The following is a 17,777-nucleotide window of genomic DNA, read 5'->3' on the forward strand; positions in this document are numbered from 1 at the left end:
AAAAATTTGGAAGTGACAAAAAGAAATTAGAAGAGGGAAGGAGGGAAGTCAGCTCATAGGAGCAAATTACAAATGTAAAATGTAATATAATATGCATTTAAAGTGTGAAATTTGGAAAACTAATAAAGATTATATTGGAAAAAACCAAACAAATCACAACTCCCATCATGCTTCATCATGCTGGCTGGGACTGAGTTGTCATCCAAGAACATCTGAAAGGCACCGTTTTGACTACCTCTGCCTTAGCTGTATTAGAGTCATTATAAAAAAGGTATCAGAATTTGCTTGACTGACCGGCAAAAACACCACGTGAGAATTTTCAAAGCTCTGCTCTACGCTAATAATGGACAGAATGACCTGTAAAGTGTAAGGGCCCAAATTCCTGTCTTTTCCAACCATTGAATGCAGATAACTTACACTAGTGAAAGAAGCAGGTGCAATGCATTCCAGATTTTGCTCTATTTAAAGCTCCAGAAGCCTCAGAGATGTAACAGCAGAGTCGAACGTTAGTTCTGCTTAGACACACAAGAGAGGAATGGAAAAATCAGGTATGGTGAAAAGCCAAAATGTTTTAGAATTGTTGATCACCTGTGTGCAAAAGTCATGGATAAGAGCTTAGCCCTTCCTCTTTAAGTTTGTGGTTGGGCTCTTTTATTTTTAGGGTACTGCAATCTCATTTATTAGCAACCTAGTCTTGTTTTCCATTGGATTATTTAAAAAGTGCTTTTTCTTTCTTCTGCATTACTTTGATTGTTTGGTAATTCTACAAGCATCCTTTAGTAGGAGTGAGTAGCTGAATGCTTTTCCTTTCTCAGCAGAAAGCTAAAGTTGCTAGCTCTACGGATGAACCCAATGCATATAATCTTAAATGGTACTGTGATTTAAATGTAGCTACCATGCTGTAAAAATTAAGTTTGAAAATGTAGCCAATGTAAGCACAGTACAGTATGTACCTTTAAGGAGAATTGAGCATCAAAATTCTGTTTTACATTGCTTTTGATTATCGATTAATAATAGAACTTGAAACTGTGAACAGATTTCTCTTTTAGTTTCAATAGCAAGTAAGACAGAAATTTGGCATTTAATATTTACTGACACTTTCTGTACTGTTTTTTGTACCCCTCCCCGAGTGGAGATAAACTTAGATGAAAGTTGCAGACTAAAACATGATGCTCTGTTGTATCTTTGTCTTTATAGCATTCACTTGAGCCCCTTGCCCAGCAGCAGATGACATGCTGGGGCTCTTCTGTTCCCCTGGCCAGCTGTGTATAATAATAATAATAATAATAATAATAATAATAATAATATATTATTTATACCCCGCCCATCTGCCTGAGTTTTCCCAGCCACTCTGGGCGGCTCCCAATCGAGTGTTAAAAACAATACAGCATTAAACTTCCCTAAACAGGGCTGCCTTCAGATGTCTTTTAAAGATATGATAGCTGCTTATTTCCTTCATATCTGAAGGGAGGGTGTTCCACAAGGCTGGCACCACTACCGAGAAGGCCCTCTGCCTGGTTCCCTGTAATCTCACTTCTTGCAATGAGGGAACTGCCAGAAGGCCTTCGGTGCTGGATCTCAGTGTCCGGGCTGAATGATGGGGGTGGAGACACTCCTTCAGGTATACAGGATAGAGAGGGGTGTGGCGGTGGTGAGGTTGATGCAGTGCAAACACAGCAATGGAGCCAGTACAGTGCTCCTGCTGCCTCATTTGCAATGTGCCAACCTTGCCACCACCAACCCTCCCCCTCTCCATCCTGGTACGCTGCAGCAACTGCGTTGGAGGGAAGTGAGCGATGCAGCCTCCCCACACCATCCAATACTGTCCTTGCTGCTACTAAACGTTCATCAGGAAGACAGGATCATTTTTGTTGCAACAAGCATCCCCTCCCCACCTAGGCTTATTTTTGTGGTTGGCATCCATTTGTCTTGGGAGACAATGGAGGAGTGTGCCTTTGGGGGTGAAGTCAAACCATTGGAGAGCCACAGTGCTTGCTGTGCTTGCTGTGGCTCTAGAGACTGATGCGGGAGAGACATGTTTCGTTGCAGCTGGGGCAAATGAAGGCGTCCAGTTGTGCTGCTGCGGATGCACCATGGAATTTCTTCCCTGCGCTCCTCCCAGTGGTCATTCCTGCTGTGGATACGTGGCCTACTTGTTGCAATCATACCTCCTTAAAAAAAATAAAAATCATTTATTTGGTTTTTCAGATTAACATTTTACATTCACATCTCCATCATACAACAGAAAAACAAGATTCCAAGGAATCTCTTGGACTTCCCTCTTCCCCTTTGTGGGTCCTATGGTAAATCATTTCCTCCTGCATCTTTTATAATAATCCAAATCTTTTATCTCTACATTGTATCCAAAATTCACCATTAAACTACAAGTGATATTCCAATCGTACTAGCAATTAGCTTACAATGGTCTTTAAGATAAGTTATAAATTTTCCCCATTACTTACTAAAATTTTGGTTTTCCTAATTTCTGACTCTTCTGGTCATTTTAGCCCTTTTGGCACAGTCCATTAAATTTATCTGCCATTCTTCTTTGATAGGAACTTTATCTTCTTTCCATCTCTGGGCCAATAATATCCGCACAGCCGTGGTCGCATACATAAATACTATTTTCTGCTCCCTTGGGATTTCGGCACCTAGGATTCCTAAAAGGAAAGCTTCAGGTTTTGTTGCAATCATACCTCCTGTTACCTGGGAGTAAGCACCACCAGTTTCAATGGGCTTACTTCCAAATGGGCATGTATAGGCGTGCACTGTAACTTGGTAGTTTTTATGACCGTTTTAATTATTATGTTTTTGTACCGAAGTTTTGTTAACTGAGAGAGAGAATGCACAAATGTCATCTCTGGAATGAGGAAACCAATGAACTCATTTTATGTATTACCCCAGAGGGAGTGGCTTCTGGGGATATTTATTCTGGCAACCTGCACTGATGTCTGCCCCATTTATTTGTGTGCCATTGGCAGGCCTTCATGCCTTTAACGATTCCCCTGAAACAGTATCTCTCCCAGCCAGCTGCTCATTGCCTCATGACATATGGTGGGTGTTTCAATGTCTCTGACTCTTCCCCTTTCATTGTCTTCTTTCAGCTAAATTGGATCTCGGTTAAAGAGCATGTTTTACGGCTTTGCTCTCTTAGAACTCTTCTGAAGGCAGCCCTGTTTAGGGAAGCTTTTAATGTCTGATGCATTACTGTATTTTAATATTTTGTTGGAAGCCGCCCAGAGTGGCTGGGGAGGCCCGGCCAAATGGGCGGGGTATAAATAATAAATTATTTTTATTGTTATTTTTATTATCATTATTCTGCAGTTTTCCACCACCCTGTTAAGGAATATTAAGTTAATAACACTTTTTATTATATATATATATATATATGAGCACAAATTAATGCTATGGTGATGAGCCGTGTACGTAAGGTTTGCATATTGCAAAAATGTCTGCGAAGTGCATTGCATTTCTGGGTGCTCTGTGCACCCTCAAGCAGTAGGATCCTTCCCAATGATGCACAGGTAACCCAAGTTTAGCCTGTGTCCAAAATAGTACCATTACACTGTGTCATGCATTCTTGTGATGAAATTGTTTGCTTAATGAAGAACACAAGACTGCCAAGAGGGAGTACTGCTGTACCAGTCCCAGAGCTTGCTTCCTTCCTTCCTTCCTTCCTTCCTTCCTTCCTTCCTTCCTTCCTTTTTAAAATAAATATCAAAATATCAAGCCCTCGTAGAATGAAAGTTATGAAACAACATGTTCAGGCAACATTCAGAGCAATTGCTTTCTGCAATATTAGTCTGTTCCCTTCTTTCGTTGTATTTAACCAGAGTTGTGATTGCTTCTGGAATTCCCTTCTCCAAATAACAGAGAAGGGATTTCCCGGTTCATTTTGGGGCTTTCCTTCCTACGTGTGACTCTAATTTTTCTCTAGATTCAAACCATGTGGTACTGCCAGATGAAGCTTAGTCTGAGGCAAGACCTGATAACATTAACCTTGAGTTCTTTGCATGGTTTAGGGTTGACGGGACCCTTGTACCTTTAACAGCTTTGTGGCACACAGACATTCAACTGTGTAAGTTTGATTAAAAAATAATAATCAGAGATGGAGGATTTCTAAAGGAGCTGGGCAGCCACCTGAGACACCTGACAGGGCAGCCATTCAGACTGGATATGTGAAAATTCCAGGCAAATAACACAGTACCAATAAGTCTGCAGTGACCTCATGCCAGAGGAAATCAATTTCAGCTGCAGTGCTGAAAAGCACTGTCTCTCAGCCTAACCTACAGGGTTATCGCAAGGATAAAGCAGAAAGGAAAAGAAGTACATCACCTTGAACTCACGGGGGTGGATGGGATAGATGTGTAATACACTAATAAATACACAAGGAGACCTGTGGAGTGAGACTTTTTAAATCGGCAGCGATTGAATTGATGTTTTATTTTATTATTGCTTATACAGCTAGACGTAGTGGGGGCTCTTATGGGCGGGGAACAGGGGAGAACTATAATTATTGGGTATTTGTTCCTACATTCAAAACGAATAAAATAAAAGGTAAATAAATTGGCAGTCCTTTCAGTGGGCAAAAAGTGAAATCTCTTCACTGTGCATAGTAATGACTGTGGCTTATATCACCCTCCTCTTTTAGCACCAAACTAAGCTTCTGTTTTGCCCACTATTAGCAAGCAACATGTCCGGTACAAAAATGGCGTCAAAAGGTGATTATATAGTCCCCAAGCTCATTGTTTTTAATTGTTAGTTGTGAGGTGGTTTTAAAAGTGCGGCTTTAATCAAGGTTCATATATTTACTTTGTAAAATTTATACACTGCTTGGTTGTAAAAAAACAAAAAACCATCAAAGCGGTTTACAGAAGTAAAATTATAGGTGAAAACGGTTAAAAACAACCATTTAGAAGATTAAGATGAGCAGCAAACCAAAAGCAACATTCATCACCATTCCACATCTCTATATATGCTGTTTATATGCTGTTTTGATTTGTTATACTAGTATGTGTGTGTTTACATGTCCCACCCTGGGGCCATACAGCGAAGGAGAGGTTATAAGTATTTGTAACAATAAGTAAGTAGATCCTTTTGGTTTCAGTAGGAGAAATGTAAGCAAGTGCTTCCTCCGTGTTAGGAAACTGAGTGGATCATAAAGAGTTTGGGTTTGTGGGGACTTGGATCAGAGCCAGCGCCAGACTACTGATACTCGCCCAATGAAGCTGTGTAGCTTTCTTCCCCTGCCCCTCCTGCTCTTGCTATGGTTTCCTTGAAAAACTCCTCCCTGCCAGGCCCCAAGGTAGTCATTTTAGCAATGGGCAGGTGGAGACGCCACCACTCAATGTGAGCCAAAGTTAGCTCCCTTTTGCAATGGCAGCATCTTAACTTACCCCAAATGAAAGTCTATGGACTAAGGGTCAATGGAATCAACAGCTTTCATGGATCTACCGTATTTTTCGCTACATAAGACGACCTGGCCATAAGACGCACCTAGTTTATAGAGGAGGACAACAAGAGAAAAAAAATTCTGAATGAAACAGTGGGTGTATGATTTTTGTGGTTCATGCTGTGGCCAAAGATATGTGATCTGATTGTGAATTTGGGGTGACCCAATGTAAAAATCCTGAGGATCCATGGGCTTTTACCTCCCCCCTTCCAGGCAGCCTCCGCTAGCGTCCCTTATCTCTCTTCCGATCCCACCGATCAGATGTTTTCTTTCAATACTCCCTTCCTTCTTGTTTGCCTTAGTGTAGTGACTTTTCCTTAGCTGGAGCAGTTTTTTGCTCCTCCTTTTCTTCTAATTTCTTTCCTTATTGCTTTAGTCTTCCTGTTTCCCCCTTTTGCAAGTTTGCTGTCTTTACCTCCCACCTCCCTGGCAGCCTCCTTTATCTCTAGCATCCCTTATCTCTCTCCCGGATCGGCAAATGATCAGCGACTTTGTTTCAACACCCACTTCCCTCTTTCAAAAAAAAAAAAAAAAAGAGAGAGAGAGCCTGATCTGCTTTTTGCCCCTGGGCAATTTGGCTCCAGGGACCACGCATTTGCTCCATAAGAGGAACAGACATTTCCCCTTACTTTTTAGGAAAGAAAAAATTGTGTCTTTTGGAGCGAAAAATACGGTATATGGCAGGGCATTGCAGTTCGGATGCCTTAACCATCATGGTGGATGGGATGAATGCTTGGCTCCCAATGTGGTACTTCCGTCTGCTAAGGCAGAGAGCAGTGATTGGTGGCACAGCAGAGTTGAGCCACAGTGAAACTCTAATTCCCTGGGACCTTTGGACAGTTCCTGAACTGACTGACTGCTGGTGGCAGGCCTGACTGGGCTGGCTGGCTGGGAGAGGTATCCTTTTCTAAACCTTTGATGGGTTCCCAGTCTCTGGAATCAAAATATTCCTCTTAAAGACCTTCATATGTTATGTCTCCAGCCACAATGTGAATAAAACCTTTATTTTCTTTCTTCAGAGACAATCCCGTATTCCACTTATGTTGTACCAGCCCTCCTCTTGCTTGGATGGCTTGCAGGGTGTGTATTAATGGTTTGGTTTGTCTTCTCTTAAAAGAGGGTAAGTATGTCCTCCCCCGCGTGTAGCAGAGAAGTTTTTTCATGTCATGGCAATAAGTTATTAACTTCTGTTTCTGTTCTGCAGGAAAGAAGCCTTTGCAAAAGAACTTCGGGAATTGGAGGAAGAAATGCCTATTTCTTGTTTAAATATACTGTGCAAACTACTGTATGTTACAATGATGACATGACATATACTCTTTGTCTGCAAAGTGCTTGATGCAGAACTAATAACCAAAGCAATTTTGTAGCCTTTAAGAAACTTTTGTATTAAAACTGAATTGCATGTTTAGGGTTAGAATGCTGTTTGTTCATCTCTTGCTACCAACTTCATTTTTCAATGTGTGTATTTCAATGTGTGTATTCAAAGGCAATATAAAAATTCTTCCTTTGCCCTGGTTATGGTTGGAAAAGTGGGGTTAAGTGTTGGCGCTCTATACCTCTGAACAACTTGTCACCCTATCATTATAATTTTTTTCAGTTATTCTACACAACTGAGGTATAACTCTACCCAGCCAGTAGAGCATGGGGCTCTTAATCTCAGGATCGGGAGTTTGAGCCCCACATGGGGTGAAAGATTCCTGAATTGCACGAGGTTGGACTAGTTGACCCTTGTGGTCCCTTCCAGCTGCTTTATGATTCTGATTCCGTATCCTAAGATTTGCTTCTGGTGCACGTGGGGAACCTGTGGTCCTCCAGATGCTTCTCAGCTACAATGCTCTTGCCGTTGTGGTGTAGTGGTTAAGAGTGGTAGATTCGTAATCTGGGGAACCGGGTTCGCGTCTCCGCTCCTCCACATGCAGCTGCTGGGTGACCTTGGGCTAGTCACACTTCTCTGAAGTCTCTCAGCCCCACTCACCTCACAGAGTGTTTGTTGTGGGGGAGGAAGGGAAAGGAGAATGTTAGCCGCTTTGAGACTCCTTCGGGTAGTGATAAAGCGGAATATCAAATCCAAACTCCTACTCCTCCTCCTCCTCCTCTTCTTCTTCTTTCCTGGCTGAGGTTGATGGAACTGGAGTCGAACAATATCTGGAAGGCCACATGTTTCTGGACACTTTAGCTGTGTTCAAACATAGTTCTAGGAAACAGAGCTATTTAAAGTGCGGAAGCTTGATCTTTAAAATATGACAGAGGATTCTGGGGGCACAGGTGTGCATGACTAGGTGGGAAGGGTAATATAATTTGGAATACATTTAACTAGATTTGGTTTTTGTCAATTAAAGGCTAACCAGAAGAATGAATTTTAGGCAGATTGGTAAGAGAGCTAATTCCCAGTGCCCTTTGTTTCAATTGAACTTCTACCATACAGTGGTACCTCAGGTTACATACGCTTCAGGTTACAGACTCTGCTAACCCAGAAATAGTGCTTCAGGTTAAGAACTTTGCTTCAGGATGAGAACAGAAACCGGGCTCCGGCGGTGTGGCAGCAACTGGAGGCCCCATTTGCTAAAGTGGTGCTTCAGGTTAAGAACAGTTTCAGGTTAAGTACGGACCTCCGGAACGAATTAAGTACTTAACCTGAGGTACCACTGTATTCCTATGGTGTAGACTGGGAAATCCTTAAACACACCCACACTAATGCCATGGACAGGACAAGACTTCCAATCAATAGTCATGACTCCACCCCACAGAAACCCCTTGCTCTTAAACTTTAGGCTCATTGCCCAGGAAGACTATTTTTCTCCCAACAGGACTCCCACTATCTGGTGTTTTTGAGGAGTGCTGCCCACCTGCTGTGTTGCAGTGCATGGAGTGGAATAATCATGGAGAGAGGCTTTTCATGCCAGCCTAATCACTTGTTCCATCTCATTGTTTTTCTTTCCTTTTGTTTCAATAGCCCTCTGTGTAAAATACAGTCTGAAATCAGAGTCCTGTAGTGATTTCATGCTCCTTATTGCAGCTTGTAAAACAGTGATTGAATTGCCCCCCCAAACCTCAGGCTTTTATATACATTATTTACACAATGCGTCCCATCTGATTGGCTGATTCTTCTTCCCTCCTATAGCCTGGTTGGTCTTTTCCTGCAGGCCAATCAGTTGTTTCATTCTACGCTCCTACCAGCCTAATAGGCCGATTAACTTCTTCCTGGAGCCTGATTGGTCTTCTCCTGCAAGCCAATCACTTCTTGCATTCTAGGATCCTACTTGCCTATTGTTCTAGGATCCAAGGTTAGTACATAACATGCACCTAGCACAGTCTAGCCTAATTAACAGTAGTAAGTTCCAATGTACTTTCTCTGGTCACAGGACTGAATTGCAGTTTAAGACTCCAAAACACGTCCTGCACTCTTTCTTGAGACTGTTGAAAATTGCAGGCTTGCTGAGATTCTTCCATTGTGACTATTTCACTTAACAGCCAGCCTGAAGAAGAGTGCTGGAGGACTCAAACGTTTGCTCGGTGTTCCAAGACATTTTAGTTGGCTCCAATAAAGATATGACACTAGCATGGCTATTTCACACCTGCCAACATTCTTCAGATGAAAATCAGGATGCACATCTCTTGGTGCTGCACTGCTGTGTGAGCCAGTGCCTGATGGGAGCCATGACATTCCTTCCCTGGAAGCTGAAGGCAGAGGAGGAGAAGTGAAGGAAATGCCGCCTAGGACTCTGGTTCCTGGAAGCCACTGCACATCAAGGTGCTGGTGGGTTGGCGGCTACTTCCGCTGTGGCTGCTTCTGGAAATCATAGTTTCTTCCTCCCCACTCTTTTGCTGAGGGAGGAGGAAGGTGAAAGGGCTTCTGTAATTCTGGGACCATCCCAGGAAAATCAGGACACTGGAAGGGTATGATATATTAACTAGAGACAGCAGGAATTCAGTCTGGGACTTTCTGCAGGCCAGTAATGTGTTTTACCACTGAATTATGGCCCCCCTTTTTAACAAGCTTTCTTAAATTAAGACAATTGGACCTTCTGATCCAGTACTGTGGCAAGGATAACGAGTGGGGTGCCCTCCAGATGCTGTTAGACTACAACTCCCATCATCCATGACCATAGCCCAGGGTGGCTGAGGCGAATGGGCATTGAAGTCCAACAACATTTGGAGGGCACCTAAAGGACATAAGACAGGCATGTCAAAAGTCAGTTTTGGGGGCCTAATCTGGGCCATCCATTGGTTTAATCCAGCCCCTGTGGGTAAAATTGTAAAAAAAAAAAGCTCAATTTGGATGGCCCTACACATGTTCACTTCATCAAATCTGGCCCTCTTTGAAAAAAGTTTGGACACGCCTGGCATAAGAGGAGCCCGCTGGATCAGACAGTGGCCCATCTAGTGCAATATCTCATACTGGTCAACCAGATGAATGTGGGAGACCCTCAAGCAAAAAGCACGTACAAGAAATTCTCTCCTCCTGCAGTTTCCACCACTGCCTCCATGGTGTCTACCATTAATCTATGGTGACCACCATCTGCTTTTTCTATTGATTTATAGCCCATCCCTACACATTCTAGGGACGCGGGTGGTGCTGTGGTCTAAACCTAGGGCGAGCCTAGGGCTTGCCGATCAGAAGGTTGGCGGTTCGAATCCCCATGACAGGGTGAGCTCCTGTTGCTCGGTCCCTGCTCCTGCCAACCTAGCAGTTCGAAAGCACGTCAAGTGCAAGTAGGTAAACAGGTACTGCTTTGGCGGGAAGGTAAACAGTGTTTCTGTGCGCTGCTCTGGTTCGCCAGAAGCGGCTTAGTCATGCTGGCCACATGACCCGGAAGCTGTCTGTGGACAAACACCGACTCCCTCGGCCTATAGAGCGAGATGAGCGCGCAACCCCAGAGTCATCTGTGACTGGACCTAATGGTCAGGGGTACCTTTACCTTTACCTTTATTACCTACACATTCTAAGATATCAGTTTGAACAGTATGATTCCTGACTCATGGAACATATAAGGCATTTATAGAAGAAATTGTACACCTCAAACCATTTTGCATGGTGTTTCATGAAAAACAAGATCTACACGACACTACATTGCAGCCTTTCCCCCATTTGAATGACTGGTATAGTAATCGTATTGGCCACTGTCTGCCACATGGTGGGGCTGCGTGTTTCTAATATCACTTTTTGGAGCAATGCATCTGGTGCAGATCAACCAGTAGATGGCGCTGCCTTTGCACTCAACGGCTGCTGTGCAACAATTAGCAAAACGCAAGGAGGTGTTTCATTTCCCTCTGTTTTATTTATGGACTCTGGAGGCTATAATTAAAACCCCATAAACTGAAACTGAAGTGTGAGGAAAAGAGAGAAAATATTTTGTTGATGTGAAAATGTTTTGCTTTTCGCTTATGCCCTGCTAAACGCAGGAGGGGAAACACATATAAATTTTGAAAACACCCCCCCCACACACACACTAATAAAACCACAACAAGGAAGTGTTCAAAAGGCAACTCCACACTCTTAAACATATGTTAACCCTTACCATGTATTTATATCTCTCTCCACACACACCTGGAACTTCCATAATGTCTATCACCAAAACCACCTTGTTAATAGGTCACACTGTCAATATTTTCTTTTATGTCATTGCAACTGCTCATTATACATTTTATATCCCTTGGACCACTTTTTCCTCTTTCTCCTCCCACCCCAAGCTGTATATTCCTGACAATTTAGGATTACACTTCATGGGTACAATAGAGAGGTCCCTAGTCCAGGAGTGAGCAGATACCAAATTTGCAGGATCTTGTCTTTATACTGCAATCTCATGGATGCTGGTCCATTTGGGTAAATGGGGAACTTCCCTACCAACTTCACTCTGCCCCAGCCAGCACCTACTTTCCTGCCATCTTCCTTACAACCCATCCAGGGGGTGGAACTGGGTGTCATCTTCCCCCTCCTTAATCTCAGTGTTACCTGAGTGAAGAATTCAGCAGGGAGGTAAAGGTAAAGGGACCCCTGACCATTAGGTCCACTCGTGACCGACTCTGGGGTTGTGGCACTCATCTTGCTTTATTGGCTGAGGGAGCCTGCGTACAGCTTCCGGGTCATGTGGCCAGCATGACTAAGCCGCTTCTGGCGAAACCAGAGCAGCACACAGAAAGACCGTTTACCTTCCTGCCGGAGCGGTACCTATTTATCTACTTGCACTTTGAAGTGCTTTCGAACTGCTAGGTGGGCAGGAGCAGGGACCGAGCAACGGGAGCTCACCCCGCTGCGGGGATTCAAACCGCCAACCTTCTGATTGGCAAGTCCTAGGCTCTGTGGTTTAACCCACAGTGCCACCCACGTCCCTCAGCAGGGAGGTAGATGAGGACAAACTAGGATGAGTTGGCTCTGCCTGTCATTGGTTCTAGCCTCACCTACTGTGGTCCTCCTGTTTTCTGCCCTACCAGTAAATGGCATGGAAGACTGGTGGCTTTTCTTTTCTTTTTAAGTCATTTCAATTTTCTTTGCATCAGGTGGGGGCCATAGCTATTTCTACAACACATGCCCTTCCTATTCTGCTGCCCACTAACCTGCCTGCTGAGCGACTTTTTCACAGTCAGTCCTTGTTGTGCCGGCTCCATTCTCAGAAAAGCCCACACAAGATTCCTTATTCATAGCAAAACAACAGTGTTATGTCTCTGAATACCAGTTGTTGAGAATCACAGGCAGTGGGCAGAATGCTGCTGTGCTCATGGCCAGATTGCAGGCTTCCCACAAGTGTCAGGCTGGCCATGGTGAGAACAGAATGCTGGACTAATAATAATAATAATAATAATAATAAATTTTATTTATACCCTGGCCTCCCCAGCCAGAGCTGGGCTCAGGGCACCTAACACCAATAAAATCACAGTAAAAACATAATACGGGAAAAAGAGAAGGGGGAAAAAAACACCAATTTAAAATACAGGTTAAAATGCAGCCTCATTTTAAAGTAGCCGATAAATCAAGACCATAAGGGAAGGGAAACATAAGGGTCAGACCGAGTCCAAACCAAAGGCCAGGCAGAACAGCTCTGTCTTGCAGGCCCTGCAGAAAATGTCAAGTCCCGCAGGGCCCTAGTCTCTTGTGACAGAGCGTTCCACCACGTTGGGGCCAGTGCTGAAAAGGCCCTGGCCCTAGTTGAAACCAATCTAACCTCCTTGAGACTTGGGACCTCCAAAGTGTTGTTATCTGTGGACCTTAAGGTCCTCCGCGGGGCATACCAGGATCCAGCAGGCTCCTCTTGTGTTCTTTATGGTGCTTCCACTTCTGAGGTCTGTAGAAGCCTGACCTTGCTTTAACAGTCCTTTATTCTGCCCACCTGCTCTGTCTGCATTGGCACTAGCTTTCCAGCCTCCATCTGTGTATGAATCCTGCTGCTACCCGCCTCCCCCAAGGCCATGTTGACTGCCTAATGCCCATAACCAAAGACATGGTTATGTTGCAATTCTCATTCAGCATCGATTCTGCACCACCAAATCCCAAAAGGAACTTGGCTGGCAATTTTAACAAAAGCAGAGCCTAGCCTGCTTTCGTCCTGAAAAGTTGTGAAAAGTGATTCATGATGTTGAGCACCCTCAATTGTAAACAAAACTTCTTTATTTAATGTTCAAGATTTGACCTCTCCAAGCAGGAAAACAACAACCCTGCAAGCATCTTTCTGACATCTTGAGGCCAGTTCGCACAGGTGAGCAGCCCATCCTTCCCTCCTTCAATGCTGTTTTGTCCCCTCACAGATTTGTGTGAAGAAACGGCATGGGAACTGACAAATTGCCCTCTTCCAAGGAGTTTATGGCTATTCCTGCTTTGCCTCACCGCAATAGGGTGGGCTAGGATGGCAGTGCGGAAAACAACTGGGCCTGATCCTTTTGTGTGACGATATGAGAAGTGTGCATGCACACGAAAGCTTATACCAAGAACTAACTTAGTTGGTCTTTAAGGTGCTACAGGAAGGAATTTTTTTATTTCGACTATGGCAGACCAACACGGCTACCCATCTGTGATATGAGAACAGCTTGGGATCCAGCAGATCCCTGGCTATCTCATCCTTGGCCTCAGAACATCCCAACTGGGGGCCTTCCACTGATTAGCATCTGTAGGCAGACCGCCGAGAACATTCCTGTTCACCTGCATGTTCAACCACTGGTGGAATACCACCACTTAATCCACCCCACCCCCCCCAGCCTGGTATAAGTGGTAGAGCATTTAAGGTAGCTTACAATGTAATTTTTTTAAAAAATCCATCTAGAATTATAACAATGCACTCATTGTTCACCGTACTAAATAGTCAGCTTGTGTATCATTATGCAGCCTAAATGGCAGGCCTCTGGGGACCACAATCAGGACTGGCCCCAACATTAGGAAGAATCAGGTGGCCATTTTGAGTGGTGGATGCTGGAAGGATGAGTGATGGCAATGAGGTGTCCAAGCACAGAGCACCCTAGCTTGGTGCTTGCTTCTTAAGCTAGACTGCTAGGGTGATATCACCCCTTTAAGACTGGTTTATGAGAATGGGCTAGAACCTCAGAAATAATGAGCTTACATACAGCTGTCTCCCGTTAAGGCTTCAAGGCCGGTGTCACAAGATAATTGGGTGGAAGATGTGAACGCCCATGGTCTTAGTTCCCATAAAACCTGGATTGGTGGGAGCTCTTGTCAGACAGCCAGTCAAGAGTCTATTTGGGCTTTTGACACCATCTTGTCCCGTTGCACAGCCTACTGAGGTTTAAGTGTAAGTGTTTATGTTAATTAACTGGACAAGTCCGTGTTTGTTGTTTTCTTACCTTCTATTTTAATCTGTGTAATCATTTGGAGTTCTTCCTTTCTTGTAGAGTGTTGTTTTAGTAAAGTCTGTGTATGATTTTATGAAACTTGGTCTGGTCTGAGTTCCTGAACCCTTCAATTTTGACCACACTTTTTGGAGCAAGGGTCATCCACCACAACTGCTGCCCTCAGATAGGATGGGGGACAATTCCCTGCCACCAAGATGCATTCAACTGTCATCCCAGTCAGCTTCTGCATGTGTAAAGGTGACACCTACTTGGCCATGGTCTCAGGCAGCAAAAAGTCTCAGGCCAGGCCTGCACATTATATATTCATTTGTAGTCTGTCTTTCCTCTTAGAAAATCCCAAATTAGGCCACCTCTACGATTAGGCAGAGTGAGGCCACTTCTGGATAATTCAACCAATGTTGGACTTCATGAAAGGGCAGCATTTTTTTAGATATTTAATTTGTCACTGGTGTGCTTTTATTGCCAGGGAGGGTGAGAAGTGGTGCCAAAATATGATAACATGAACACAAGGATGGCCCATAATATGCATTAAATGGTGCTATGCTGCGCTCATGAACATGTTAGTCCAGTACGGTACTCAGGGCATGTCCTGAGGGCATGGATGACTCATTGTAAGGTTTCTCTGTGGTTCCTTTCCAGACTTTCTAACATAAGGCAAATGTTAAATAACTTGCTCTTAATGTTGAAAAATGATCTGCTATCAGAATCGTTTTGTTGCTCTGCGTTTTCCCAGGCAATTTGTCATTGTCGCAAAGAAATTGCGAGGTGAATGAAATAGAGGGAGGGGGACTCACCTTGAACAAGTCTCCTCAAGGCACACTGAAGGGAGATCTGGGAGCAGGACAACGGAATAAGAGTGACCACCCCACAGAATGGATTTCAGTATTAAGCCAGAGTGATCTATAGACTATGCTAAAGAGGCTCAGTTGAATGTTTGGAACTGATAATGGGCTGTTGTTGGCCTCTATTTATAGATTCTGTTGAAGAGCCAGTCTCCTTTCCAAAGAGCATTTCAAGCGTTGATGCTTCCCTTGTTGATCCTTTTAGATCTCCTGTCTCTTGTGCTTTGGGCTAGGCATAAATTTATATGCCTGGACATCACATACAGGCTGTTTAAATAGTTCCATGCAACGAGGGCTACCAGCAGTTGTGGACTTTTCTTTTTTGCATGTTACTAGTGGTTGTAGCTCACCATGGGATAATATTGTACCGAACGATCTGAAAGCAGTTTTCGCTTGGGAGTTGTAACATGTAAGGCTACATCCACACCATAAATTTAAAGCACAGGGATTCCCCCAAGAATCATGGGAGCTGTTGCTTTCTGGGAATTGTATCTCTCTGAGTACAGTTCCCAGGATTCTTTGGGAGGAGGGAAGCTATTTGCTTTCGACACTTCAGATGTATATTTTTAGAACCCATGTTCCTTCTGTGATTGTAAGTTGTTCCAAATTGTTGTGACCTGCCTTGGGACCTTGGGATAAAGGGCAGGTTAATAATAATAATAATAATAATAATAATAATAATAATAATAATAATATCATCTAGATTATTATCTAGAATAATAAAACGAGTCACCTGCATCTGGGAGTGTGACCACAGGCTTAATATTCCATAGCTGTACCCCTAGCTGTACCCTCTTTGACCATCTTTTGCACCCACCCAGCCCACTTTTTCTTCTATTATAGGATTTTTGGGGACGTGGGTGGCGCTGTGGGTTAAACCACAGAGCCTAGGACTTGCCAATCAGAAGGTCAGCTGTTCGAATCCCCATGACGGGGTGAGCTCCCGTTGCTTGGCTCCTGCCAACCTAGCAGGTCAAAGTGCAAGTAGAAAAATAGGCACCGCTCTGGCGGGAAAGTAAACGGCGTTTCCGTGCGCTGCTCTGGTTCACCAAAAGCGGCTTAGTCATGCTGGCCACATGACCCGGAAGCTGTACGCCGGCTCCCTCGGCCAATAAAGCGAGATGTGCACCGCAACCCCAGAGTCGGTCACAACTGGACCTAATGGTCAGGGGTCCCTTTACCTAGGAATTTTTTGCCTGCCTTCAAAATGGCTGAGGTGGGCAGCTTTCTTTGCCTACTCTGTATTTGATTCTGGGAGCACAGAGGTTTAGGGGTGGATGCAGTTAAATAGGTGAATTTGGTTGCAAGGTTTCTTTGCCATGTTGTTGGCAGGAAGGTGTGGGAAAGGTTAATGAAGGGAAATGTCTGCACCCTTAGGCACCTTTGAAGCCAGCTGCTCTGGGCTGTGGGGCCTTTAACCTGAATATAGGGCATGAGGCTTACATGTTGTGGGGCTCCAGGAATGCATGGGGCAAGAAGGCCTCCCTACTCACCATAAAGCAGGCCCCAGACTTTGAGGCTATACTTTGTCATGCCCCTTGGAATGGGCAGGGTTTGGCTCATTCAAGGTTGAGTTTTAAATTAGCTTCCTGCACTTCTCATTTCCCTTATTATTAATAAAATGTGTCCCTTGTTCAGCCTATTGTTTGTATTTTCCCTGTGTTTATTACCGGGTCCTGTCATGGGAAAAGTATTAGGCCTTCACTGCCTCATAGACCTGAATGGGACGCAGAGTAAATATATTTGGTCTGTGACTTTTGGCTGCTTTCCAAAGGTCTCGGCTTGTTTGGGCAGCCCTTGTGGCATGAACCAAATGTCAAAACCAAGAATTGAGTGTGTAGCCTGATACAGTAACTGATCAGCTGAAGCAGCTGCGATTTCCTGGAAGTGTTTGCAAATGTGTGTGCAGAACACTGAAGATCTGGGGGTCATCCCACGCTGTGGCGAGCCTCTCCATTGGGGCACAAAATTGCACTCCCCGCTTCCTGTTGTTGTAAGAGATGCTTCTAGCAATTAGCCTGCCATGCAATGGCCTACAAAATACATTAATTAGCAGTGACCTTGCTTGCTCCAAAGGGCGCGAGCCAAATACCAATTACAAATGTTGAATTGCAAACTAAATTGCAAATTAGGGGAATAAATCAAAGGCAGTCCAAGTCCAGTAACAACTGCATTTGCGATTGACATATTTGCTACATGCAGACAATCTCTATTTATGAGAAATAGAGTAGCCTTTACCAATTGTGGCAACATACTAATTCTCATCTCCTCCCACCCCAGTCATGGGTACATTATTTGGGTACCAAACGTACCCATCCCTTCAAATGTGTTGTTGATAATGAGACAAGGAAGCTGTAGTATCTCCTGACAGACCATTAGGCCACACCACGCCTTCCCAATATGGTGAGGAGGACATCGGTCCTGAGAGATCTGGATTGGCTCCCAGTATGTTTCTGAGCACAATTCAAAGTGTTGGTGCTGACCTTTTAAGCCCTAAATGACCTCGGTCCAGTATACTTGAAGGAGCATCTCCACCCCCATATTTCAGCCCGGACACTGAGATCCAGCGTCGAGGGCCTTCTGGCGGTTCCCTCATTGCGAGAAGTGAGGTTACAGGGAACCAGGCAGAGGGCCTTCTCGGTAGTGGCACCTGCCCTGTGGAACACCCTCCCATCAGATGTGAAGGA

The 17,777-nt window shown here is 44.3% G+C and overlaps 1 long non-coding RNA gene across 1 annotated transcript; it reads left to right on the plus strand.

The window, feature by feature from the left end:
* Positions 1-296: 296 nt before the first annotated feature.
* On the plus strand, positions 297-8,436 carry LOC308478519. The gene is made up of 3 exons (XR_013987096.1): positions 297-548; positions 6,472-6,572; positions 6,657-8,436. It is a non-coding gene; the product is annotated as an uncharacterized lncRNA (long non-coding RNA).
* The last annotated feature ends 9,341 nt before the right edge of the window (positions 8,437-17,777 follow it).

This window comes from Podarcis pityusensis (genome assembly GCF_964106645.2).
Source record: "Podarcis pityusensis genome assembly, chromosome: 5".
Classification (NCBI taxonomy): domain Eukaryota; kingdom Metazoa; phylum Chordata; class Lepidosauria; order Squamata; family Lacertidae; genus Podarcis; species Podarcis pityusensis.